The sequence below is a fragment of the Tamandua tetradactyla genome, chromosome 2 (genome assembly GCF_023851605.1).
Source record: "Tamandua tetradactyla isolate mTamTet1 chromosome 2, mTamTet1.pri, whole genome shotgun sequence".
Classification (NCBI taxonomy): domain Eukaryota; kingdom Metazoa; phylum Chordata; class Mammalia; order Pilosa; family Myrmecophagidae; genus Tamandua; species Tamandua tetradactyla.
In genome coordinates, this window is record NC_135328.1 from 157,118,921 (window position 1) to 157,146,199 (window position 27,279).

A 27,279-nucleotide genomic window follows, 5' to 3' on the forward strand; every position below is an offset into this window, starting at 1 on the left:
TGTTACATGCTTCATGACTTTATTCTGTCTTACAGCTGTGTATTATTACATTGTGGTATATACCACAGCTTGTTTAGCCACTCGTCTGTTGATGGACATTTTGGCTGTTTCTATCTCTTGGCAGTTGTAAATAATGCTGCTATAAACATTGGTGTGCAAATGTCCATTTATGTACTTGCCCTCATGTCCTCTGAATAGATACCTAGCAATGGCATTTCCAGGTCATATGGCAGTTCTATACTTAGGTTCCTGAGGAACCACCAAACTGCCTTCCACAGTCGTTGTACCATTTGACATTCCCACCAACAGTGAGTAAATGTGCATCTTTCTCCACATCCTCTTCAGCACTTGTTTTCTGTTTTATTGATAATGGCCATTCTGGTGGGTGTGAGATGAAATCTCATTGTGGTTTTTTTTTTTATTAATTAAAAAAAATTAACTAACACAACATTTAGAAATCATTCCATTCTACATATGCAATCAGTAATTCTTAATATCATCACATAGATGTATGATCATCATTTCTTAGTACATTTGCATCGATTTAGGAAAAGAACTAGCAAAACAACAGAAAAAGATATAGAATGATAATATAGAGAAAAAATAAAAATAATAATAAAAATAAAAAATATATAAAATAAAAATAAAAAAGGAAAAAGAAAAAAAGAAAAACACAAACAAACAAACAAACAAAACACTATAGCTCAGATGCAGCTTCATTCAGTGTTTTAACATAATTACATTACAATTAGGTAGTATTGTGCTGTCCATTTTTGAGTTTTTGTATCTGGTGCTGTTGCACAGTCTGTATCCCTTCAGCTCCAATTGCCCATTATCTTGCCCTGTTTCTAACTCCTGCTGGTCTCTGTTACCGATGACATATTCCAAGTTTATTCTCGAATGTCGGTTCACATCAGTGGGACCATAAGTATTTGTCCTTTAGTTTTTGGCTAGACTCACTCAGCATAATGTTCTCTAGGTCCATCCATGTTATTACATGCTTCATAAGTTTATCTTGTCTTAAAGCTGCATAATATTCCATCGTATGTATATACTACAGTTTGTTTAGCCACTCGTCTGTTGATGGACATTTTGGCTGTTTCCATCTCTTTGCAATTGTAAATAATGCTGCTATAAACATTGCTGTGCAAATGTCCGTTTGTGTCTTTGCCCTTAAGTCCTTTGAGTAGATACCTAGCAATGGTATTGCTGGGTCGTATGGCAATTCTATATTCAGTTTTTTGAGGAACCGCCAAACTGCCTTCCACAGTGGTTGCACCATCTGACATTCCCACCAACAGTGAATAAGTGTGCCTCTTTCTCCGCATCCTCTCCAGCACTTGTCATTTTCGGTTTTGTTGATAATGGCCATTCTGGTGGGTGTGAGATGATATCTCATTGTGGTTTTGATTTGCATTTCTCTAATGGCCAGGGACATTGAGCATCTCTTCATGTGCCTTTTGGCCATTTGTATTTCCTCTTCTGAGAGGTGTCTGTTCAAGTCTTTTTCCCATTTTGTAATTGGATTGGCTGTCTTTTTGTTGTTGAGTTGAACAATCTCTTTATAAATTCTGGATACTGGACCTTTATCCGATATGTCGTTTCCAAATATTGTCTCCCATTGTGTAGGCTGTCTTTCCCCTTTCTTGATGAAGTTCTTTGATGCACAAAAGTGTTTACTTTTGAGGAGCTCCCATTTATTTATTTCTTTCTTCAGTGCTCTTGCTTTAGGTTTAAGGTCCATAAAACCGCCTCCAATTGTAAGTTTCATAAGATATCTCCCTACATTTTCCTCTAACTGTTTTATGGTCTTAGACCTAGTGTTTAGATCTTTGATCCATTTTGAGTTAACTTTTGTATAGGGTGTGAGATACGGGTCCTCTTTCATTCTTTTGCATATATATGGATATCCAGTTCTCTAGGCACCATTTATTGAAGAGACTGTTCTGTCCCAGGTGACTTGGCTTGACTGCCTTATGAAAGATCAACTGTCCATAGATGAGAGGGTCTGTATCTGAGCACTCTGTTCGATTCCATTGGTCGATATATCTATCTTTATGCCAGTACCATGCTGTTTTGACCACTGTGGCTTCATAATATGCCTTAAAGTCAGGCAGTGCAAGACCTCCAGCTTCGTTTTTTTTCCTCAAGATATTTTTAGCAATTCGGGGCACCCTGCCCTTCCAAATAAATTTGCTTATTGGTTTTTCTATTTCTGAAAAATAAGTTGTTGGGATTTTGATTGGTATTGCATTGAATCTGTAAATCAATTTAGGTAGGATTGACATCTTAACTATATTTAGTCTTCCAATCCATGAACACGGTATGCCCTTCCATCTATTTAGGTCTTCTGTGATTTCTTTTAGCAGTTTTTTTTTTTTTTTTTTTTTTTAAATTTTTTTATTAATCAAAAAAAAGAAAAGAAATTAACACAACATTTAGAAATCATTCCATTCTACACATGCACTCAGTAATTCTTAGTATCATCACATAGATGTATGATCATCATTTCTTAGTACATTTGCATCGATTTAGGAAAAGAACTAGCAAAACAGCAGAAAAAGATATAGAATGTTAATATAGAGAAGAGAATTAAAATAATAATACTAATAATATATATATATATAAAAAGGAAGAAGAAAAAAACAAAAACAAAAGATACAAACACACAAACAAACAAAAAACCATATTTCAGGTGCAGCTTCATTCAGTGTTCCAACCTAGTTACATTACACTTAGGTATTATTGTGCTGTCCATTTTTGAGTTTTTGTATCTAGTCCTGTTGCACAGTCTGTATCCCTTCAGCTCCAATTACCCATTATCTTACCCTGTTTCTAACTCCTGCTGGTCTCTGTTACCAATGATATAGTCCAAGCTGATTCTCGAATGTCGGTTCACTTCAGTGGGACCATACAGTATTTGTCCTTTAGTTTTTGGCTAGACTCACTCAGCATAATGTTCTCTAGGTCCATCCATATTATTACATGCTTCATAAGTTTAGTCTGTCTTAAAGCTGCATAATATTCCATCGTAGGTATACGCCACAGTTTGTTTAGCCACTCGTCTGTTGATGAACATTTTGGCTGTTTCCATCTCTTTGCAATTGTAGATAATGCTGCTATAAACACTGGTGTGCAAATGTCCGTCTGTGTCTTTGCCCTTAAGTCCTTTGAGTAGATACCTAGCAGTGGTATTGCTGGGTCGTAATCCATTCTGCCATTCTATGTCTTTTGATTGGGAAATTCAGTCCATTGACTTTTAGTGTTATTACTGTTTGGATAATATTTTCCTCTACCATTTTGGCTTTTGTATTATATATATCATATCTGATTTTCCTTCTTTCTACACTTTAGTCCATACCTCTCTCTTCTGTCTTTTCGTATCTGACTCTAGTGCTCCCTTTAGTATTTCTTGCAGAGCTGGTCTCTTGGTCACAAATTCTCTCAGTGACTTTTTGTCTATAAATGTTTTAATTTCTCCTTCATTTTTGAAGGACAATTTTGCTGGATATAGGAGTCTTGGTTGGCAGTTTTTCTCTTTTAGTAATTTAAATATATCATCCCACTGTCTTCTAGCTTCCATGGTTTCTGCTGAGAAATCTACACATAGTCTTATTGGGTTTCCCTTGTATGTGACAGATTGTTTTTCTCTTGCTGGTTTCAAGATCCTCTCTTTCTCTTTGACCTCTGACATTCTAACTAGTAAATGTCTTGGAGAACGCCTATTTGGGTCTATTCTCTTTGGGGTGCGCTGCACTTCTTGGATCTGCAAATTTAGGTCTTTCATAAGAGTTGGGAAATTTTCAGTGATAATTTCTTCCATTAGTTTTTCTCCTCCTTTTCCCTTCTCTTCTCCTTCTGGGACATCCACAACACGTATATTTGTGCGCTTCATATTGTCATTCAGTTCCCTGATTCCCTGCTCAAGTTTTTCCATTCTTTTCCCTATAGTTTCTGTTTCTTTTTGGAATTCAGTTGTTCCATCCTCCAGTTCACTAATTGTAGCTTCTGTCTCTTTAGATCTACCATTGTAGGTATCCATTGTTTTTTCCATTTTTTCTTCTTTGTCCTTCACTCCCACAAGTTCTGTGATTTGTTTTTTCAGATTTTCTATTTCTTCTTTTTGTTCAGCCCATATCTTCTTCATGTCCTCCCTCAATTTATTGATTTGGTTTTTGAAGAGTTTTTCCATTTCTGTTCGTATATTCAGCATTAGTTGTCTCAGCTCCTGTATCTCATTTGAACTATTGGTTTGTTCCTTTGATTGGGCCATATCTTCAATTTTCCGAGCGTCATCCATTATTTTCTGCTGGTGTCTGGGCTTTTGATCAGATTTCCCTGGGTGTGGGACCCAGCTGGTTGAAAGGTTTTTCTGTGGAATCTCTGGGCTCTGTTTTTCTTTTCCTGCCCAGTAGGTGGCGCTCGTGGCGGTCGTTTGTCTGCGGGGCAGTCGGCCCGGGAAACCGCGCGTGGAGGCGGGGGTCGCTGGCCGTGGCTTGGGGGAGTGCCGGTCCAAATTGCCCAGCTGGCCCGAGACGCCAAGCGTGACGGGAGGGCCCCGCTATCCAATGTTCCCAGTCAGACCGGGGAGCCACGTGCGTGGAGGGGACCCCAGACGCCAGCCACCCCAGCCGGGAAAACGTGCACCCCTCGGGTATCTCACAGCAGTGGATTCTCCCTACCCGTTCAGCCGTTCCAGAATGGGGTACGCTGTCTTTTTTGGTCTCTGTCGTGACTCCGGGAGCTGTTTTGTATTGTTTCTGTTTCTTTAGTTGCTTTTCTGGAGGAGGAACTAAGACCCGCGCGTCTTACTAAGCCGCCATCTTCTCCGGAAGTCTCCTCTTTTAGCAGTTTTTTGTAGTTTTCTTTATATAGGTTTTTTGTCTCTTTAGTTAAATTTATTCCTAGGTATTTTATTCTTTTAGTTGCAATTGTAAATGGGATTCGTTTCTTGATTTCCCCCTCCGCTTGTTCATTGCTAGTGTATAGAAATGCTACAGATTTTTGAATGTTGATCTTGTAACCTGCTACTTTACTGTACTCATTTATTAGCTCTAGTAGTTTTGTTGTGGATTTTTCCGGGTTTTCGACGTATAGTATCATATCGTCTGCAAACAGTGATACTTTTACTTCTTCCTTTCCAATTTTGATGCCTTGTATTTCTTTTTCTTGTCTAATTGGTCTGTCTAGAACCTCCAACACGATGTTGAGTAATAGTGGTGATAATGGACATCCTTGTCTTGTTCCTGATCTTAGGAGGAAATTTTTCAGTTTTTCCCCATTGAGGATGATATTAGCTGTGGGTTTTTCATATATTCCCTCTATCATTTTAAGGTAGTTCCCTTGTATTCCTATCTTTTGAAGTGTTTTCAACAGGAAAGGATGTTGAATCTTGTCAAGTGCCTTCTCTGCATCAATTGAGATGATCATGTGATTTTTCTGCTTTGATTTGTTGATATGGTGTATTACATTAATTGATTTTCTTATGTTGAAGCATCCTTGCATACCTGGGATGAATCCTACTTGTTCATGATGTATAATTCTTTTAATGTGTTGTTAGATTCGATATGCTAGAATTTTGTTGGGGATTTTTGCATCTATTTTCATTAGAGAGATTGGTCTGTAGTTTTCTTTTTTTGTAATATCTTTGCCTGGTTTTGGTATGAGGGTGATGTTGGCTTCATAGAATGAATTAGGTAGCTTTCCCTCCACTTCGATTTTTTTGAAGAGTTTGAGGAGGGTTGGTACTAATTCTTTCTGGAATGCTTGGTAGAATTCACATGTGAATCCGTTTGGTCCTGGACTTTTCTTTTTGGGAAGCTTTTTAATGACTGATTCAATTTCTTTACTTGTGATTGGTTTGTTGAGGTCGTCTATTTCTTCTTGAGTCAAAGTTGGTTGTTCATGCCTTTCCAGGAACCTGTCCATTTCATCTAAATTGTTGTATTTATTAGTGTAAAGTTGTTCATAGTATCCTGTTATTACCTCCGTTATTTCTGTGAGGTTAGAGGTTCTGTCGCCTCTTCCATTTCTGATCTTATTTATTTGCGTCCTCTCTCTTCTTCTTTTTGTCAGTCTTGCTAAGGGCCCATCAATCTTATTGATTTTCTCATAGAACCAACTTCTGGTCTTATTGATTTTCGCTTTTGTTTTCATGTTTTCAATTTCATTTATTTCTGCTCTAATCTTTGTTATTTCTTTCCTTTTGCTTGCTTTGGGGTTAGTTTGCTGTTCTTTCTCCAGTTCTTCCAAGTGGACAGTTAATTCCTGAATTTTTGCCTTTTCTTCTTTTCTGATATAGGCATTTAGGGCAATAAATTTCCCTCCTAGCACTGCCTTTGCTGTGTCCCATAGGTTTTGATATGTTATGTTTTCGTTTTCATTTGCCTCGAGATATTTACTAATTTCTCTTGCAATTTCTTCCTTGACTCACTGGTTGTTTAAGAGTGTGTTGTTGAGCCTCCACGTATTTGTGAATTTTCTGGCACTACGCCTATTATTGATTTCCAACTTCATTCCTTTATGATCCGAGAAAGGGTTGTGTGTGATTTCAATCTTTTTAAATTTGTTAAGACTTGCTTTATGACCCAGCATATGGTCTATCTTTGAGAATGATCCATGAGCACTTGAAAAAAAAGGTGTATCCTGCTGTTGGGGGATGTAATGTCCTATAGATGTCTGTTAAGTCTAGCTCATTTATAGTAATATTCAGATTCTCTATTTCTTTATTGATCCTCTGTCTAGATGTTCTGTCCATTGATGAGAGTGGTGAATTGAAGTCTCCAACTATTATGGTATATGTGTCTATTTCCCTTTTCAGTGTTTGCAGTGTATTCCTCACGTATTTTGGGGCATTCTGGTTCGGTGTGTAAATATTTATGATTGTTATGTCTTCTTGTTTAATTGTTCCTTTTATTAGTAGATAGTGTCCTTCTTTGTCTCTTTTAACTGTTTTACATTTGAAGTCTAATTTGTTGGATATTAGTATAGCCACTCCTGCTCTTTTCTGGTTGTTATTTGCATGAAATATCTTTTCCCAACCTTTCACTTTCAACCTATGTTTATCTTTGGGTCTAAGATATGCTTCCTGCAGTCAGCATGTAGAAGGATCCTGTTTTTTAATCCATTCTGCCAGTCTGTGTCTTTTGATTGGTAAATTCAGTCCATTAACATTTAGTGTTATTACTGTTTGGATAATATTTTCCTCTACCATTTTGCCTTTTGTATTATATATATCATATCTGATTTTCCTTCTTTCTGCACTCTTCTCCATACCTCTCTCTTCTGTCTTTTCGTATCTGACTCTAGTGCTCCCTTTAGTATTTCTTGCAGAGCTGGTCTCTTGGTCACAAATTCTCTCAGTGACTTTTTGTCTGAACATGTTTTAATTTCTCCCTCATTTTTAAAGGCCAATTTTGCTGGATATAGAAGTCTTGGTTGGCAGTTTTTCTCTTTTAGTAATTTAAATATATCATCCCAGTGTCTTCTAGCTTTCATGGTTTCTGCTGAGATATCTACACATAGTCTTTTGGGTTTCCCTTGTATGTGATGGTATGTTTTTCTCTTGCTGCTTTTAAGATCCTCTCTTTCTCTTTGACCTCTGACATTCTAACTAGTAAGTGTCTGGAGAACGCCTATTTGGGTCTAATCTCTTTGGGGTGCACTACACTTCTTGGATCTGTAATTTTAGGTCTTTCGTAAGAGTTGGGAAATTTTCAGTGATAATTTCTTCCATTAGTTTTTCTCCTCCTTTTCCCTTCTCTTCTCCTTCTGGGACACCCACAACACGTATATTTGTGCGCTTCATATTATCATTCAGTTCCCTGATCCCCTGTTCAAATTTTTCCATTCTTTTCCCTATAGTTTCTGTTTCTTTTTGGAATTCAGATATTCCATTCTCTAGTTCACTAATTCTAGCCTCTGTCTCTTTAAATCTACCATTGTAGGTATCCATTGTTTTTTCCATCTTTTCTACTTTGTCCTTCAATCCCATAATTTCTGTGATTTGTTTTTTCAGACTTTCCATTTCTTCTTTTTGTTCAGCCCATGTCTTCTTCATGTCCTCCCTCAATTTATTGATTTGGTTTTTGAAGAGGTTTTCCATTTCTGTTCGTATATTCAGAATTAGTTGTCTCAGCTCCTGTATCTCATTTGAACTATTGGTTTGTTCCTTTGACTAGGCCATATCTTTAGTTTTCCTGGCATGATCCGTTATTTTTTGCTGGCATCTGAGCATTTAATCAGATTTCCCTGGATTTGTGTCCCAGCAGGTTGAAAGATTTTTCTGTGAAATCTCTGGGCTCTGTTTTTCTCATCCTGCCCAGTGTGTGGCTCTCGTCTGTCTGTGGGTCCCACCAGTAAAAGATGCTGTGGCTCCTTTAACTTTGGAAGACTCTCGCTGTGGGGGAGGGTCGCCAGCCGAAGCGGCTTGGGTGAGAGCCGATCCAAATCTCCCAGCCGGCCCGGGAATCCGTGCGTGGGGGGGGGGGGCGCCGGCCGCCACGGCTTGGGGGAGTGCCGATCCAAAGTTCCCATCTGGACCAGGAAGCCAGGCGTGGCGGGGGACGCCGACCGCCACGGCTTGGGGGAGTGCCGACCCAAAGTTCCCAGCTGGACCAGGAAGCCATGTGTGTGTAAAGGACCCCCGTCGCTGACCTCCGCGGCTTGGGGGGACCTCCGATCCAAATCTCCCAGCCGTCCCGGGAGTCCGTGTGTTGAGGGGGGAAGTGCCAGCCACCGCGGCTTGAGGGGACTGCTTGTCGAAATGTCCCAGCCAACCCAGGAAGGAGGGAGGGAGGGGCTCTGGCCGCCAGCCACCACTGCCCGGGGAAGCGCGCGCCCCTCGGGGATCTCACCGCAGTGGATTCTCCCAGGCGGTTCAGCTGTTCCAGAATGGGGTACGCTGTGTTTGGAAGCCGCGCATTGGGGGGGGCGCGCCGGCCACCACGGCTCAAGGGACTGCCAGTCCAAATCTCTCAGCCGGCCCAGGAAGGAGGTAGGGAGGGGCTCCGGCTGCCAGCCACCACGTCTCGGGGAAGTGCGCACCCCTCGGGGATCTCACCACAGCGGATATCCCTGCCGGTTCAGCCGTTCCAGAATGGGGTACGCTGTGTTTGGAAGCCGTGCGTGGTGGGGGCACCGGCTGCCGCGGCTTGAGGGACTGCTGGTCCAAATCTCTCCTCATTGTGGTTTTGAGTTGCATTTCCCTAATAGTTGGGGAAGTTGAGCATCTTTTCACGTGCCTTTTGGCCATGTGTATTTCCTCTTCTGCGAAGTATCTGTTTAAGTCTTTTGCCCATTTTGTAACTGGGTTTTCTGTCTTTTTGTTGATGAATGGAACAATCTCTTTATATATTCTGGATACTAGACCCTTTTCTGATATGTTGTTTCCAAATATTGTGTGCCATTGTGTAGGCTGTTTTTTTACTTTCTTGATGGAGTTTTTTTATGCACGAAAATGTTTAATCTTGAGGAGTTCCCATTTATCTGTTGCTTTCTTCAGTGCTCGTACTTTGGGTGTCAGATCTAGAAAACCACCTTCTATTACAGGTTTTATAAGATATTTCCCTTCATTTTCTTTGAAAAGTGTTATGGTCTTAGCTTTAATGTTTAGGTCTTTGATCCATTTTGAGTTAATATTTGTATAGAGTGTGAAATACGGATCCTTTCTCATTCTTTTGCATGTGAATATCCAATTCTCCAAGCACCATTTATTGAAGAGACTGTTCTGTCCCAGGTGAGTTGGCTTGTCTGCCTTATCAAAGAATAATTATCTATAGATGAGAGGTTCTATTTCTGAACACTCTGTTCGATTCCATTGGTCAGTATATCTATCTTTATGCCAGTACCATGCTGTTTTAACCACTGTAGCTTCATAATTGCCTTACAGTCAGGTAGTGTGAGACCTCCGACTTCATTTTTTTTTTCCTCAGGATACTTTTAGCTATTCGGGGCACCCTGCACTTCCAGATGAATTTGGTTATTGGTTTTTCTATTTCTGCAAAGTAAGTTTTTGATTCCCATATTATTTGCTAAGATTATTCCCATTTTCTGGGTGGGAAATTGAGGCCTTGAGAGAGAGAGATTATTTGCCTAAATTAGGACTCAAGCTCTAGTCTTCTGAGTTCAGATCTTTACAAATTTGACTATATTTTTTCTCTGCAAAAATATTTTCAGTAGTAGTTCCGCGTGTTCTAACAAAGCACTGTCAGCCTCTCAAAAGTTATGCTTGCTTGCTTAATTTAGTTAATGGGGTATCTGTTTTGCTGTGTAAGTAGCAGAATTTAATGAAAGATTTTCATCAGATCTTTATTTTTAAGGAAAATCTTTTCCCTAGGTATATGCTTTTAATTATCTCAGTTGTTTTTAGTCTTATATTTGTTTATAATTCTGGCCTGTTAGGTCCAATCTTTGAATCATCCCAGTTCAGTTTATTCAACTTATCTCCTTCCTGATCAAACTAAATGCTTCCCACGTATCGTCCATTTCCACGCTGCCTCCTTCTTCAGTCTGAATATATCACTTACCATTTGTTGTAGTCACCTCTCTAATTCTTAATGCTGAATATCTAACCTCTTTCTTGCTTCTGAGTTTCAGAGTACTGTTAGAGAGAGTTCCTATCCAGGGTTGATTTTTTACTGATAAATATCTTTGAATTTGTGCATGAGGTTTATTCCAAATAACTTGTCTTATTTGCTGTCTTTATTTACCTACCTCATCTTTTACTGAAAAGTTTGGGACCATCTAACATTAGTTCTTCATTTTAACCTCAGCATATGGCTGTCCCAAAATGTCATTTAATTATCTTTCCCTTGAGCCTAAAAGTTCTCTTTTCCCTAAAGTTTAACCTGTTCAGTTGTACCTGAAACCCCATACCTAGCCACCTTCACTTAGAATCTTGATCGCACTATTTTCCCTTTCCTTTCTAGCACCTTCAAACTGTTGCTTTTTTTTATCCTTAAACCATAAGGTTTGTTTTCACATAATAAAACAAAAGACTTTGAATCCTTTACCATTTCACTGCTAACCAATCTTTCCATTTTTTTCCCTAGTCATGTTTTTCACATATGTGTGGTATAGTCATGATTGCTTCCCATTTCTCCTATCAATGCTTGGGCCATATAGTTTTGCTTACCATCCTACCTTGTATATTCTTGAATTAGAGAATTGGGAATCCTTGACAGTTTTCCTTTTCTTTGTCACTGATTTCATGAGTTGCTGGTTTTTTATTATTTCAGAATTTCTTGAATTTGCTATTCCTCTCTTTACTTTTTACTGCTTTTCAGAGTTCTTTTTTCTGCATGTGTGTTTCCAGTAACATTTTTTTAAAAGTTCTGTTATGGTGAAAAATATACAAAACAAAATTTCTCATTTAGAACACTGCATATGCACAATTTAGTGTTATTAATTACTTTCATAATATCGCATTGTAATCACCACCCATTATCTAGTGTTCATTACCCTAGAGAAAGATACTGTAGCCATTAAGCAATAATTCTCCATTACCTACCTTCCTAGCCCCGACTAATCTCTAATCTACTTTTTGTCTCTGTCAATTTCACGTAAGTGAAGTCATGCAAGGTATGTCATTTTATGTCTGGCTTATTTCACTCAACATGATGTCTTCAGGATTTTTCCATGTTGAAGCATGTATCAGAACTTCATTCCTTTTTAAAGCTGAATAATATTCTATCGAATGACTCTACTACATTTTCTTTATCCATTCTTCAATGATGGACACTTAGATTACTTCCAACTTTTGACCATTGTAAATAATGTTGCTAAAAGCATTGGTGTACAAGTATTTGTTCAAGTATTTATTTTCAATTCTTTTGGGCATATATACCTAAAAATGTAATCGGCAGTTCATTGGTACCTCTGTGTTTAACTTTCTGAGGAATTGCTGTACTCTTTTCCACAGTAGCTGCACCATTTTGCATTTCCACTATCAGTGTATTAAGGTTTCTGTATTTTTGTATCCTCACAACATTTGTTATTTTCTGTGTTTAACTTTCTGAGGAATTGCTATACTCTTTTCCACAGTAGCTGCACCATTTTGCATTTCCACTATCAGTGTACTAAGGTTTCTGTTTCTTTGTATCCTCACAACATTTGTTATTTTCAATTTTGTAAAATAATAGCCACCCGTGTGTATGTGAAGTGGTATCTCATTGTGGTTTTGATTTGCACTTCCCTAATCACTAATGATGTTGAATATCTTTTGATGTGCTTATTGGCTCTGCCTGTTTGAATCTGTTGTGTACACCAGAAAAGTCATGTCATTCAGTATTGCTGGGTGAGATCTTTTTGATTGTTTCAATGGGGATGTGACCCACCCAAGTGAGGGTGGTAATTTTTGATTAGCTGTTTCCATGGAGATGTGACTCCATCCATTGAAGTTGGGGTTGCTTACTGGAGTCCTTTAAGAGGGAACCATTTTGGAAAAAGGTTTAGATCCAACAGAGCCAACAGAACCAACAGAGCCCACATAGCCAGAGACCATTGGAGATGAAGAAAGAAAATAGCCCTGAGAAAGCCTTTGAAGAAGCCTGGAAAGAAAGCTAGTAGATATCACCATGTGCCTTTCCAGCTGAGAAAGAAACCTTGATCATTATTGGCCTTCTTGAGCCAAGGTATCTTTCCATGGTTGCCTTAGTTTGGAGGTTTTTATAGCCTTGCCTTAATTTTGGACATTTTCATGGCCTTAGAACTATAAACTTGCAACTTAATAAATTCTCCTTTTAGGTCATTCTGTCTTTGGTATATTGCATTCTGGCAACTTTTACAAACTAAAACATTGGCAAGTTGTATCTCTGTTTTTAAGAAATCCTTTGCTCGTTTCAAAATTAGTTTTTTTTCTTTTTGCTGTTGATCTGTAGGAGTTTATTTTAGGTTTGTTAAGCTGCTAGAATGTAGTATATATACCAGAAATGGGTTAGGTTTTTTTTTTTTTTTTAGTTTTTTTGTTGTAAAAATAACATCTATACAAAACAGAGAAGAAAAGAATTGTAATTTTTTTAAATTAAATTTTTTTTTATCATTTGTTCCCCCTATTATTCATCTTTATTCCATACGTTTTACTCGTCGGTTGATAAGGTAGATAAAAGGAGCATCAGACACAAATTTTCACGATCATACAGTCACAGTCACATTGTGAAAGCTATATCATTATACAATCATCTTCAAGAAACATGGCTATTGGAACACAGCTCCATCTTTTCAGGTACTTCCCTCCAGGCTCTCCACTTCATCTTGACTAACAAGGTGATATCTATTTAATGTGTGAGAATAAGCTCCAGGATAACCTCTTGACTCTGTTTGGAATCTCTCACCCATTGACACTTTATTTTGTCTCATTTCACTCTTCCCCCTTTTGGTTGAGAAGGTTTTCTTAATCCCCTGATGCTGAGTCTCAGCTCATTCCAGGGTTTCTGTTCGACGTTGCCAGGAAGGTCCACACCCCTGGGAGTCAAGTCCCACATAGACAGGGGGAGGGTGGTGAGTTTGCATGTTGTGTTGGCTGGAGAGAGAGGCCACATCTGAGCAACAAAAGAGGTTCTCTTGGGGGTGACTCTTAGGCTTAATTTTAAGTAGGCTTTAATATGTGGGGTTAAGTTTTATATGAACAAACCCCAAGATTGGGGGCTCAGCGTGTAGCTTTGGTTGTCCCCACTGCTTGTGAAAATATCAAGAATTCAATTTAGAGAAGTTGAATTTTCCCCCTTTCTCATCATTCCCCAAAGGGGACTTTGCAAATACTTTTTTATTCACTGTTCAAATCACTCTCGGATTCATCGGGACATTACTCTGGACAAACCAACAAAATCTCATGTCCTACTCAAGGTTCCATGTACTTATGGTGTTTAGTTAAGCTGTCTATTAGGAAATGCACTAGTCAAAATATAAATTTTGTACCAAATAAACATTTTTTGCTTTAGTCTCACACATAAGTTGAAGTTTTAAAATATTAATTACCATCTATTTTCTGCACTCTGCAGTAATGACATTCCTTTGTTCTTCCTCATGCAAAAACATTTTTAAATGTGTACACTTAGGCACTATCACTATATACTCTAGGCGTTCCTAGATTATACCATCTAAGTCTTTATCATCTATGTTTCTTTCTGATTTTATTTGTGCCCCCAGTTCTCCCTCTATCATTCTCACATTCATCTTCATTCAGTGTTTTAACATAATTGTATTACAATTAGGTAGTATTGTGCTGTCCATATCTGAGTTTTTGCATTCAGTCCTGTTGCACAAGCTATATCCCTTCAGCTCCAATTACCCAATATCTTACCCTATTTCTACCTCCTGATGGTCTCTGTTACCAGTGAAATTCTCCAGGTTTATTCACTAATGTCAGTTCATATCAGTGAGACCATACAGTATTTGTCCTTTTATTTCTGGCTAGTCTCACTCAGCATAATGTCCTCAAGGTCCATCAATACTGTTACATACTTCATAACTTTATTCTATCTTATGGCTGCATAATATTCCATCGTATGTATATACCACAGGTTGTTTAGCCACTCATCTGTTGATGGACATTTTGGCTGTTTCCATCTCTTCGCAAATTTAAATAATGCCGCTATAAACATTGGTGTGCAAATGTCTGTTTTGTCCTTGCCCTCATGTCCTGTGAGTAGATACCTAGCAATGGTATTGCCAGGTCGTATGGCAATTCTACTTTTAGCTTTCTGAGGAACCGCCAAACTGCCTTCCACAGCAGTTGTACCATTTGATATTCCCACCAACAGTGGATAACTGTACCTCTTTCTCCACATCTTCTCCAGCATTTGTCATTTTCTGTTTTATTGATAATGGCTATTCTGGTGGGTGTGAGATGATATCTCATTGTGGTTTTGATTTGCATTTCTCTAATTGAGAGGGAAGTTGAGCATCTCTTCATGTGCCTTTGGCCATTTGTATTTCCTGTTCTGAGAAGTGTCTGTTCAAGTCTTTTGCCCATTTTGTAATTGGATTGGCTGTCTTTTTGTTGTTGTTGAGTTGAACAGTCTCTTTATAAATTCTGGATACTAGACCTTTATCTGATATATCATTTCCAAATATTGTTTCCCATTGTGTAGGCTGTCTTTTTAATTTCTTTTTTTTTAAATTTTTTTTATTAATCAAAAAAAAGAAAAGAAATTAACACAACATTTAGAAATCATTCCATTCTACACATGCACTCAGTAATTCTTAGTATCATCACATAGATGTATGATCATCATTTCTTAGTACATTTGCATCGATTTAGGAAAAGAACTAGCAAAACAGCAGAAAAAGATATAGAATGTTAATATAGAGAAGAGAATTAAAATAATAATACTAATATATATATATATAAAAAGGAAGAAGAAAAAAACAAAAACAAAAGATACAAACACACAAACAAACAAACAAAAAACCATATTTCAGGTGCAGCTTCATTCAGTGTTCCAACCTAGTTACATTACACTTAGGTATTATTGTGCTGTCCATTTTTGAGTTTTTGTATCTAGTCCTGTTGCACAGTCTGTATCCCTTCAGCTCCAATTACCCATTATCTTACCCTGTTTCTAACTCCTGCTGGTCTCTGTTACCAATGATATAGTCCAAGCTGATTCTCGAATGTCGGTTCACTTCAGTGGGACCATACAGTATTTGTCCTTTAGTTTTTGGCTAGACTCACTCAGCATAATGTTCTCTAGGTCCATCCATATTATTACATGCTTCATAAGTTTAGTCTGTCTTAAAGCTGCATAATATTCCATCGTAGGTATACGCCACAGTTTGTTTAGCCACTCGTCTGTTGATGAACATTTTGGCTGTTTCCATCTCTTTGCAATTGTAGATAATGCTGCTATAAACACTGGTGTGCAAATGTCCGTCTGTGTCTTTGCCCTTAAGTCCTTTGAGTAGATACCTAGCAGTGGTATTGCTGGGTCGTAATCCATTCTGCCATTCTATGTCTTTTGATTGGGAAATTCAGTCCATTGACTTTTAGTGTTATTACTGTTTGGATAATATTTTCCTCTACCATTTTGGCTTTTGTATTATATATATCATATCTGATTTTCCTTCTTTCTACACTTTAGTCCATACCTCTCTCTTCTGTCTTTTCGTATCTGACTCTAGTGCTCCCTTTAGTATTTCTTGCAGAGCTGGTCTCTTGGTCACAAATTCTCTCAGTGACTTTTTGTCTATAAATGTTTTAATTTCTCCTTCATTTTTGGAGGACAAATTTGCTGGATATAGAAGTCTTGGTTGGCAGTTTTTCTCTTTTAGTAATTTAAATATATCATCCCACTGTCTTCTAGCTTCCGTGGTTTCTGCTGAGAAATCTACACATAGTCTTATTGGGTTTCCCTTGTATGTGACAGATTGTTTTTCTCTTGCTGCTTTCAAGATCCTCTCTTTCTCTTTGACCTCTGACATTCTAACTAGTAAGTGTCTTGGAGAACGCCTATTTGGGTCTATTCTCTTTGGGGTGCACTGCACTTCTTGGATCTGCAAATTTAGGTCTTTCATAAGAGTTGGGAAATTTTCAGTGATAATTTCTTCCATTAGTTTTTCTCCTCCTTTCCCCTTCTCTTCTCCTTCTGGGACACCCACAACACGTATATTTGTGCACTTCATATTGTCATTCAGTTCCCTGATCCCCTGCTCAAGTTTTTCCATTCTTTTCCCTATAGTTTCTGTTTCTTTTTGGAATTCAGATGTTCCATCCTCCAGTTCACTAATTGTAGCTTCTGTCTCTTTAGATCTACCATTGTAGGTATCCATTGTTTTTTCCATCTTTTCTACTTTGTCCTTCAATCCCATAAGTTCTGTGATTTGTTTTTTCAGATTTTCTATTTCTTCTTTTTTTCAGCCCATGTCTTCTTCATGTCCTCCCTCAATTTATTGATTTGGTTTTTGAAGAGTTTTTCCATTTCTGTTCGTATATTCAGCATTAGTTGTCTCAGCTCCTGTATCTCATTTGAACTATTGGTTTGTTCCTTTGACTGGGCCATATCTTCAATTTTTCGAGTGTCATCCATTATTTTCTGCTGGTGTCTGGGCATTTGATCAGATTTCCCTGGGTGTGGGACCCAGCTGATTGAAAGGTTTTTCTGTGAAATCTCTGGGCTCTGTTTTTCTTTTCCTGCCCAGTAGGTGGCGATCGTGGTGCTCGTCTGTCTGCGGGGCCCACCAGTAAAAGATGCTGTGACTCCTTTAACTTGCCAATCCGAATCTCGCAGTCGGCCCGGGAAACCGCGCATGGAGTGGGGGGTCACTGGCCACCGCGGCTTGGGGGAGTGCCGGTCCAAATTGCCCAGCGGCCCGAGACGCCAAGCGTGGCGGGAGGGCCCCGCTATCCAACGTTCCCAGTCAGACCCGGGAGCCACGTGCGTGAAGGGGACCCCAGTCGCCAGCCGCCCCGGCCGGGAAAACGCGCGCCCCTCGGGTATCTCACCACAACAGATTCTCCCTGCCTGTTCAGCCGTTTCAGAGTGGGGTACGCTGTCTTTTTGGTCTCTGTCGTGGCTCCAGGAGCTGTTTCGTATTGTTTCTGTTTCTTTAGTTGCTTTTCTGGAGGAGGAACTAAGACCCGGGCGTCTTACTAAGCCGCCATCTTCTCCGGAAGTCCTCTTTTTAATTTCTTGATGGAATTCTTTAATGTGCAAAAGTGTTTAATTTTGAGGAGTTCCTGTTTCTTTCTTTCTTTCTTTCTTTCTTCAGTGCTCTTGCTTTGGGTGTAAGGTCTAGGAAACTGCCTCCTAGTATAAGATTTATAAGATATTTCCCTACATTTTCTTCTCACAGTTTTATGGTCTTAGATCTAATGTTTAGGTCTTTGATCCATTTTGAGTTAATTTTTGTATAGGGTGTGAGATATGGGTCCACTTTCATTCTTTTGCATGTGGATATCCAGTTCTCTGGGCACCATTCATTGAAGAGACTGTTTTGTCCTAGGTGAGGTGGCTTGACTGCCTTATCAAAGACCAATTGTCCATAGATGAGAGGATCTATATCTGAACACTATTCTATTCCATTGGTCAGTATATTCTGTTTTTATGCCAGTACCATGCTGTTTTGACCACTGTAGCTTCATAATATGCCTTAAGGTCGGGTAGCATGAGACCTCCGATTTCATTTTTTTTTTCTTAGAATACTTTTAACTATTCGGGGCACCCTGCCCTTCCAGATGAATTTGGTTATTGTTTTTTCTATTTCTGAAAAGTAAGTTATTGGGATTTTAATTGGTATTGCAGTGAATCTGTAAATCAATTTAGGTATAATTGACAAGTATATTTAGTGTTCCAATTCAGGAACACAGTATGCCCTTCCATATATTTAGGTCTTCTGTGATTTCTTTTCACAATTTATTGTAATTTTCTTTGTATTGGTCTTTTGTCTCTTTAGTTAAATTTATTTCTAAATATTTTATTCTTTTGGATGCAATTGTAAATGTAATTCTTTTCTTGATTTTCCCCTCAGATTATTCATTACTAGTATATAGAAACACTGTAGAGTTTTGAGTGCTGATCTTCTAACCTGCCACTTTGCTGTATTCATTTATTAGCTCTAGTAGTTTTGCTGTGGATTTTTTTGCGTTTACGACAAATGGCATTATATCATCTGCAAACAGTGAGAGTTTTACTTCTTCTTTTCCAGTTTTGATGCCTTGTATTTTTTTTCTTGTCTAATTGCTCTGTCTAGAACTTCCAACACACTGTTGAATAACAGTGGTGATAGTGGACATCCTTGTCTTGTTCCTGATCTTAGGGGAAAGTTTTCAGTTTTTCCCTATTGAGGGTGATGTCACCTGTGGGTTTTTCATGTATTCCCTTTATCATTTTGAGGAAGTTCCCTACTATTCCTATCCTTTGAAGTGTATTCAACAGGAGAGGATGTTGAATTTTGTCAAATGCCTTTTCTCCATCCATCGAGATGATCAAGTGGTTTTTCTGCTTTAATGTGTTGATATAGTATATTACATTAATTGATTTTCTTATGTTGAACCATCCTTGCATACCTGGGATGTATCCTATTTGCTCATGATGTATAATTCTTTTAACGTGTTGCTGGATTCTATTTGCTAGAATTTTGTTGAGGATTTTTGCATTTATATTCATTAGAGAGATTGGTCTGTAATTTTCTTTTTTTGTAATATCTTTGTTGGCTTTGGTATGAGGGTGATGTTGGCTTCGTAGAATGAGTTAGGTAGCTTTCCCTCCTCTTCAATTTTTTTGAAGAGTTTGAGCAGGATTGGTACAAATTCTTTCTGGAATGTTTGGTAAAGTTCAACTGTGAAGCCATCTGGTCCCCATTTTCTTGTTGGTAAGCTTTTTAATGACTGATTTAACTTCTTTACTTGTGATCGGTTTGTTGAGGTCATCTGTTTCTTCTCAAGTCAAAGTTGGTTGTTCATGCCTTTCTAGAAAGTTGTCCATTTCATCTGCATTATCGTTTTATTAACATAAGGTTGTTCCTAGTATCTTGTCATTACTTCCTTTATTTCAGTGGGGTCAGTGATTATGTCTCCTCTTCCATTTCTGATCTTATTTATTTGCATCCTCTCCCTTCTTCTTTTTGTCAGTCTTGCTAAGGGTCCATCAGTCTTACTGATTTTCTCATAGAGCCAGCTTCTGGTTTTGTTGATTTTCTCAATTGTTTTCATGTTCTCAATTTCATTTATTTCTGCTCTAATGTTCATTATTTCTTTCCTTTTTCTTGCTTTGGGGTTAGTTTGTTGTTCTTTCTCTACTTCTTCCAAGTGGACTGTTAATTCCTCGATTTTTGCCCTTTCTTCTTTTTTGATATAGGCATTTAGGGCAATAAATTTCCATCTTAGCACTGCCTTTACTGCATCCTCTAAGTTTTGATATGTTGAGTTTTCGTTTTCATTTGCCTTGAGATATTTACTGATTTCTCTTGTAATTTCTTCCTTGACCCACTGGCTATTTAACAGTGTGTTGTTGAGCCTCCACATATTTATGAATTTTCTGGCACTCTGCCTATTATTGATTTCCAACTTCATTCCTTTATGATCTGTGAATGTATTTTGTATGATTTCAGTCTTTTTAAATTTATTGAGACTAGCTTTGTGACCCAGCATATGGTCTATCCTTGAGAATGATCCATGAGCACTTGAGAAAAAGGTGTATCCTGCTGTTGTGGGGTGTAATGTTCTATAAATGTCTGTTAAGTCTAGCTCATTTATTGTATTATTAAAATTCTCTGTTTCTTTATTGATCCTCTGTCTAGATGTTCTGTCAATTGATGAGAGTGTGGAAGTGAAGTCTCCAACTGTTGTGGTAGATGTGTCCGTTTCTCTTTTCAGTGTTTGCTTCGTGTATTTTGGAGCATTCTGGCTCCGTGCACAAATATTTATGATTGTTATGTCTTCTTGTTGAATTGTTCCTTTTATTAATATATAGTGTCCTTCTTTGTCTCTTTTAACTGTTTTACATTTGAAGTCTAATTTGTTAGGTATTAGTATATAGCTAGTCCTGCTCTTTTCTGATTGTTATTTGCATGAAATATCTTTTCCCAACCTTGCACTTTCAACCTATGTTTATCCTTGGGTCTAAGATGTGTTTCCTGTAGACAGCCTGTAGATGGGTCCTATTTTTTAATCCATTCTGCCAGTCTATGTCTTTTGGTTTGGAAATCCATTGACATGGATAATATAGTGTTATTACTGTATGGGCAGTACTTTCTTCTACTATTTTGCCTTTTGGATTTTATATGTCATATCTAATTTTTCTTCTTTTTACCTTTACTGATAGTCTTCTTTTCTACACTCTTCTCTACACCTCTACCTTCTGTCTTTTTGTATCTATCTCTAGTGCTTCCTTTAGTATTTCTTGCAGAAGTGGTCTCTTGGTTACAAATTCTCTCAGTGATTTTTTTGTCTGAAAATGTTTTAATTTCTCCCTCATTTTTGAAGGACAATTTTTTTAATTTTGTTTTTTGAAATAAGCATCAAATCAACGCAAGCATTCCTATTTTGATTTTTCCATTCTACATATATAATCAGTAATTCACAATATCATCACATAGTTGCATGATCATCATCTAGATCATTTCTTAGAACATTTGCATCGATTCAGAAAAAGAAATAGAACAAAAACAGAAAAAAAATTTACATACCATACCCCTTACCCCTCCCTTTCACTGATCACTAGCATTTGAAACTAAATTTTAACATTTTATTTTAACATTTGTTACCCCTATTATTTATTTTTATTCCATATGTTCTACTCATCTGTTGACGAGGTAGACAAAAGGAGCATCAGACACAAGCTTTTCATAATCACACAGTCACATTGTGACAGCTATATCATTATACAATCATCAGGAAACATGGCTGCTGGAGCACAGCTCTACAGTTTCAGGCAGTTCCCTCCAGCCTCTCCATTACATCTTGAATAACAAGGTGATATCTACGAAATGCGTAAGAATAATGTCCAGGGTAACCTCTCAACTCTGTTTGGAATCTCTCAGCCATTGACACTTTGTCTCATTTCACTCTTCCCCCTTTTGGTTGAGAAGGCTTTCTCAATCCCTTGATCCTGAGTCTCAGCTCATTCTAGGGGTTTTCTCAATCCCGTGATGTTGAGTCTCAGCTCATTCTAGGATTTCTGTCCCACATTGCCAGGAAGGTCCACATCGCTGGGAGTCGTGTTCCACGTAGTTACGGGGTGGGTGGTGAGTTTGCTTGTTGTGTTGGCTGGAGAGAAAGAGGCTACATCTGAGCAATGAAAGAGGCTTTCTTGGGGGTGACTCTTAGACCTAATTTTAAGTAGGCTTGACCTTTCCTTTGTGGGGTTAAGTTTCATATGAATACACCCCAAGAGTGGGGACTCAGCATGTAGCTTTGGTTGTCCCCACTGCTTGTGAGAATATCAAGAATTCAACTTGGAGAAGTTGAATTTTTCCCCATTCTCACCATTCCGTGAAGGGGACTTTGCAAATACTTTTTTATTCACTGTTCAAATCACTCTGGGATTCATCGGGGCATCACTTCGTACAAACCATCAAAATCTCATGTCCTACCCACGGTTCCATGTACTTATGGTGTTCAACCAAGCTATCTACATAAGTCATATTAGGAAATGCACTAGTCAAAATATAAATTGAGGGACAATTTTGCTGGATATAGAATTCTTGGTTTGGCAGTTTTTCTGTTTTAGTAATTTAAATGTATCATCCCATTGTCTTCTCGCCTCCATGGTTTCTGCTGAGAAATCTACACATAGTCTTATTGGGCTTCCCTTGTATGTGATGGATTGCTTTTCTCTTGCTGCTTTCAAGATTCTCTCTTTCTCTTTCACCTCTGACATTCTGATTAGTAAGTGTCTTGGAGTTTGTCTATTTGGATCTATTCTCTTTGGGGTATGCTGCGCTTCTTGGATCTGTAATTTTAACTCTTTCATAAGAGTTGGGAAATTTTCAGTGATAATTTCCTCTATTAGTTTTTCTCTTCCTTTTGCTTTCTGTCCTCCTTCTTGGACACCCACGACACGTATGTTCGTGTGCTTCGTATTGTGATTCAATTCCCTGAGTCTCTGCTCATATTTTTCCATTTTTTTCCCTCTAGTTTCTGTTTCTTGTCAGATTTCAGATGTTCCATTCTCAAGTTCACTAATCCTATCTTCTGCCTATCAAAATCTAATATTGTAGGTTTCCATTGTATTTTTCATCTCTGCTACTGTGCCTTTCATTCACATAAGTTCTGTGTTTGTTTTTCAGACTTTTGATTTCTTCTTTTTGTTCATTCCTTGCTTTCTGCATATCCTCCCTGAATTCATTGATTTGATTTTTGATGAGGTTTTCTGTGTCTGTTCATACATTCTCAATTAATTGTTTCAACTCCTGTATCTCATTTAAATTGTTGGTGTGTTCCTGTGACTGGGCCATATCTTCAGTTTTCCTAGTGTGATTTGTTATTTTTTGCCGGTGTTTAGGCATTTAATTACCTTAATTAGTTTATTCTGGAGATTGCTTTCACTTCTTTTATCTAGGGTTTTCTTGCTGGATGAATTTATTGTCTCTTTGTTCTTTCACATTCAGTTCAGCAAAAGCTGGACCACTAGCTTAGGTTTTGTTTAACAGAGGAGAATTTTTCAGTTTTTGTTTTCTTGTTTTTTGCCCTACTTGTATGGTGCCTTTTCCCCTCCACCTTTAGGAGTGTCTGCTTTGGTAGTATATACCCCAGCCGGATTTTCCCAGAGCAAACTGGCCTCCTGTTAGGAGGAAAGAGTCACCTGCATCATTTTTCCTTGAGGCTGAGACTGTGGAGGTTGAAAGACTTTCCTGTGAGGTCTCTGGGCTCTGTTTTTCTTATCCTGCCCAGTATGTGACGCTTGTCTGCCTGTAGGTCCCACCAGCATAAGATGATGTGGTACCTTTAACTTTGGTAGACTTTCCCTGCTAGGGGCATGGTGGAGATAGAGGAGAGGTTGTAACCTGGTTTTAATGGCTTCAAATTACCAAGTCTTGGGGGTCTGAATTCCTTGAGGGAGGGATTCCACCTGAGTTGTGTCTCACCCCTCCGCTTGGGAAGGCACCAGCTCCAGACAAACTCTTAAACATACTTGTTTCTGCTTATGCCTGGGGCAGTTGCAGCCTGAGAAGGCCTGCCACTGTATCCAAGGGCAGCCCAGCCTCCGTAGAAATACAGCCACAAAAACCTCTTTTTATTTTTCTTTTTCTGTCAGCCCTGCCCCCTTGGTGGTGGGGCAGAAATGAACGACCTCTGCTTTGACCAGGTTCACCTGAGCTGGGGGCCTACTTTTAGTAGTCAGCATTTGTGAATTAATTCCACACTTGAAGCTTAGTTGTGCTCAGCCCCTCCTGCTGGTCAAATCGCTTTCCTTTCCCCTTTGGGAAGCAGCCTGTTGGGGAGGGGCGCTGGTGCCACGTCTTGGGGAACTCAAGGTTCTGGGGGGCTCGCAGCCAGTCCAGCTGGTCCAGAGTGGGGTATGCTGTGTGTCTGGTCACTGACGTGGCCCCAGGACCTGTTCTGTACTGTTCCTGGTTATTTAGTAGCTGTTCTGAAGGACGAAGTAAATCCTACACTTTGCTAAGGTGCTATCTTGGCACCAGGCTCCAAAAATTTGTATTTTTTGTGTCACCTTATGTATGAGACTAAAGCAAAAAATGTTTATTTGTTACAAAATTTAGATTTTGACTAGAGCATTTCCTAATATAACCCATGTAGATAGTTTGATTGAATGTCATAAGTACTTGGAATTTCAGGTAGCACATGACATTTTGTTGGTTTGTCCAGAGTGATCCCCCGATGAATCCCAGAATGATTTGATCAGTGACTGGAAAAGTATTTGCAAGCCCCCTTCGGGGAATGGTGAGAGTGGAGAGAAGTTCAACTTCCCCAAGTTGAATTCTTGATATTCTCACAAGCAGTGTGGACAACCAAAGCTATAGGCTGAGCCCCCAGTCTTCGGGTTTGTTGACATGAAACTTAACCCCACAAAGGATAGGTCAAGTCTACTTAAAATTTAGGCCTAAGAGTCACCCCCAAGAGAGCCTCTTTTGTTGCTCAGATGTGGCCTCTCTCTCCAGCCAATATGATGAGCATTCTCACCACCCTCCCCCTCTCTGCGTGGGACATGACTCCCAGGGGTGCAGACCTTCCTGGCAACGTGGGGCAAAGATCCTGGAATGAGCTGAGACTCAGCATCAAAGGACTGAGAAAAACCCTAGAATGAGCTGAGAATTAACATCAAGGGATTGAGAGAACCTTCTGGACCAAAAGGGGAAAGAGTGAAATGAGACAAAGTATCAATGGCTGAGAGATTCCAGAGTCGAGAGGTTCTCTTGGAGGTTATTCTTACGCATTAAGTAGATATCACCTTGTTGTCCAAGATGTAGTGGAGAGGCTGGAGGGAATTGCCTGAAAATGTAGTGCTGTGTTCCAGTAGCCATGTTTCTTGATGATGATTGAACAGTGATATAGCTTTCACAGTGAGACTCTGTGAATGTGAAAACCTTATGTCCGATGCTCCTTTTAGCTACTATGTCAACAGAAGAGTAGAACATATGGAATAAAAATAAATAATGGGGGAACAAATGTTGAAGTAAATTCAGTTTGAAATAGTGGTAAATGAAAGCGAGGGGTAAGGGGTATGGTACGTATAGTTTTTTTTTTCTCTATTATCATTTTATTTCTTTTTCTGTTGTCTTTTTATTTCTTTTTCTAAATTGATGCAGATGTACTAAGAAATGATGAATATGCAACTATGTGATGATATTAAGAATTACTGATTGTATATGGAGAATGGAATGATATTTAAATGTTTTGTTTGTTAATTTTTTTAATTAATAAAAAAAGTTTAAAAATTTGTAATTTTTGAAGTACTCTTCAACAAGTAGTTACGAAACAGATCCCAGGTTTTGTTAAGAGCTGCTATTCTACTGTCACAAATTTTTCCTTCCATTTGCTCCCAAACACTGGAAGATAGAAGGAATATTAATATAGTAACTCAGCAGTGATACTCATCTGTCAAATCCTAGTCTCTCTGTTATACCTTCTCCTTCAATCCGTTTTCCAATCTATAAGAATCTTTGGGCAGTGCCCATTCTGACTTCTTCGTGTTGAGAAGGGGTGTTGACACTGAAGAATAGGGGAATATAATTCATTGATAATCTCGGAGACGTTTGTCCCTCTGGGCCTCAGGACCCAGGAACCCTCTGGGAATTAGTGATTTCAAGAAAGCAAACTAGTGCATGAAACCCCTATAGATTCTCAGTTCAAACCCTAGATGTTCTCAGAAGTCAATAGAAGTGATATTGGTTGGGGTTTAGCAAACCATGGCAATCAGCACTATCTAACTAAAGCTTTCATAATAACAGCCTCCAGAATAGCCTCTTGACTCCATTTGATCCTTCTTGGCCACTCATGCTTTATTTTATTACAGTTCTTTTCCCCTCCTTGGTCTGGAAGGTGTTGTTGATCCCATGGGGTCAGGACCAGACTCATCCCTGGGAACCATGCCCCATGCCGCCAGAGAGACCCTCAACCTTCAGTGTCATGTCCCACATGGTGGGGAAGGCAGTGTCTTTCTTGCAGAGTTGGGCCTAGAGAGAGAGAGAGAGGCCATATCTGAGCCACAAAGAAAGGGGTTTTTGGAAGCAACTGCTAGGCCTCCCCATGGATGGTCTTAGCTTCTCCCCCACAGAGGCAGGCTTCATAAGGGCAAGACTCAAAATCAAGGGCCTGCCCCATTTTTCTGGAAGTCTCCAATGGCTGAGAGGGTACCTGGGGCTTCCCACATTAGAAAGTTTAATAGTTCCATGTATAAATATATTTTTACCCTTGGACCCTCAAAGAACTCCACAACACCTCCCAGTGTGGTTTTCTGTTTGTTTAATAGCAGCCATCCTTAGAGGTGTGAGGTGATATCTCATTGTAGTCTTGATTTGCATTTCACTTATAGCTAGTGAAAATGAGCATCTCTTCATGTGCTTTTTAGCCATCTGTATTTGCTCTTCAAGAAAGTTCCTGTTTTTTTTCTCTGCCTGTTTTATAATTGAATTGTTTGTTCTTTTGTTTTTGAGCTGTATAATTTTTTGTGTACACAGGAAATCAAGCCTTTATCTGATATGTGGTTTCCGAATATTTCTTCCATTTTGTTGGCTCCCTCTTAACCTTTTTTGACAAAGTTCTTTGAGGTAAGAAGCTCTTAATCTTGAGTAGTTCGCATTTGTCTATTTTTTCTATCACTGCTTGTGCTTTACGTCTAAAGTTTTAAGAAGCTACTTCCTATTACTAGATCTTGAAGGTGTTTGTCTGCTATTTTGTTTTAGAAGTTTTATGGTACTGGCTTTTGCATTTAGGTCTTTAATCCATTTTGAATTACTTTTTTTATAGGGTATAAGGTAAGGGTCCTCTTATATTCTCTTGGCTATTGATATCCAATTTTCCCATACCTATGTATAAAATATATAGAGGTATAAAGATATATAAAAATATAAATATAATAAATATATAAAGGTATAAACTTTATTGAAAAGACTATTCTGTGCTAGTTCAGTGGATTTGAAAATAAATTTTCAAATAATTGAAAATAATTTGAAAATAAATTAACCATAGATTTGGTGGTCTATTTCTTTGATTCTATTCTGTTGGTCAGTCCTTCTTTCTTTGTGCCTGTTTCATGCTGTTTTGACCACTGTGGTCTTATAGTAAATTTAAAGTCAGGAAATGGTAGTACTCTTCACTTCACTCTCCTATTTTAGGGTATCTTTAGCTATTTAATATCTCATTCCCTTCCAAATACATTT

At 38.5% G+C, this 27,279-nt stretch overlaps 1 protein-coding gene across 7 annotated transcripts in view; it reads left to right on the plus strand.

The window, feature by feature from the left end:
* The window catches only part of DOCK7 (dedicator of cytokinesis 7), a 444,028-nt gene that overhangs the window by 9,288 nt on the left and 407,461 nt on the right, over positions 1 to 27,279 (plus strand). The window contains exon 1 of one of the 7 annotated variants that reach the window (XM_077149439.1): positions 26,573 to 26,667. The exons of the other annotated variants lie outside the window; for them this stretch is intronic. The gene's annotated coding sequence lies outside the window, so the exon portion shown is untranslated. Of the gene's footprint in view, positions 1 to 26,572; positions 26,668 to 27,279 lie in introns of those variants that run through there. 7 annotated transcript variants of the gene reach the window in all.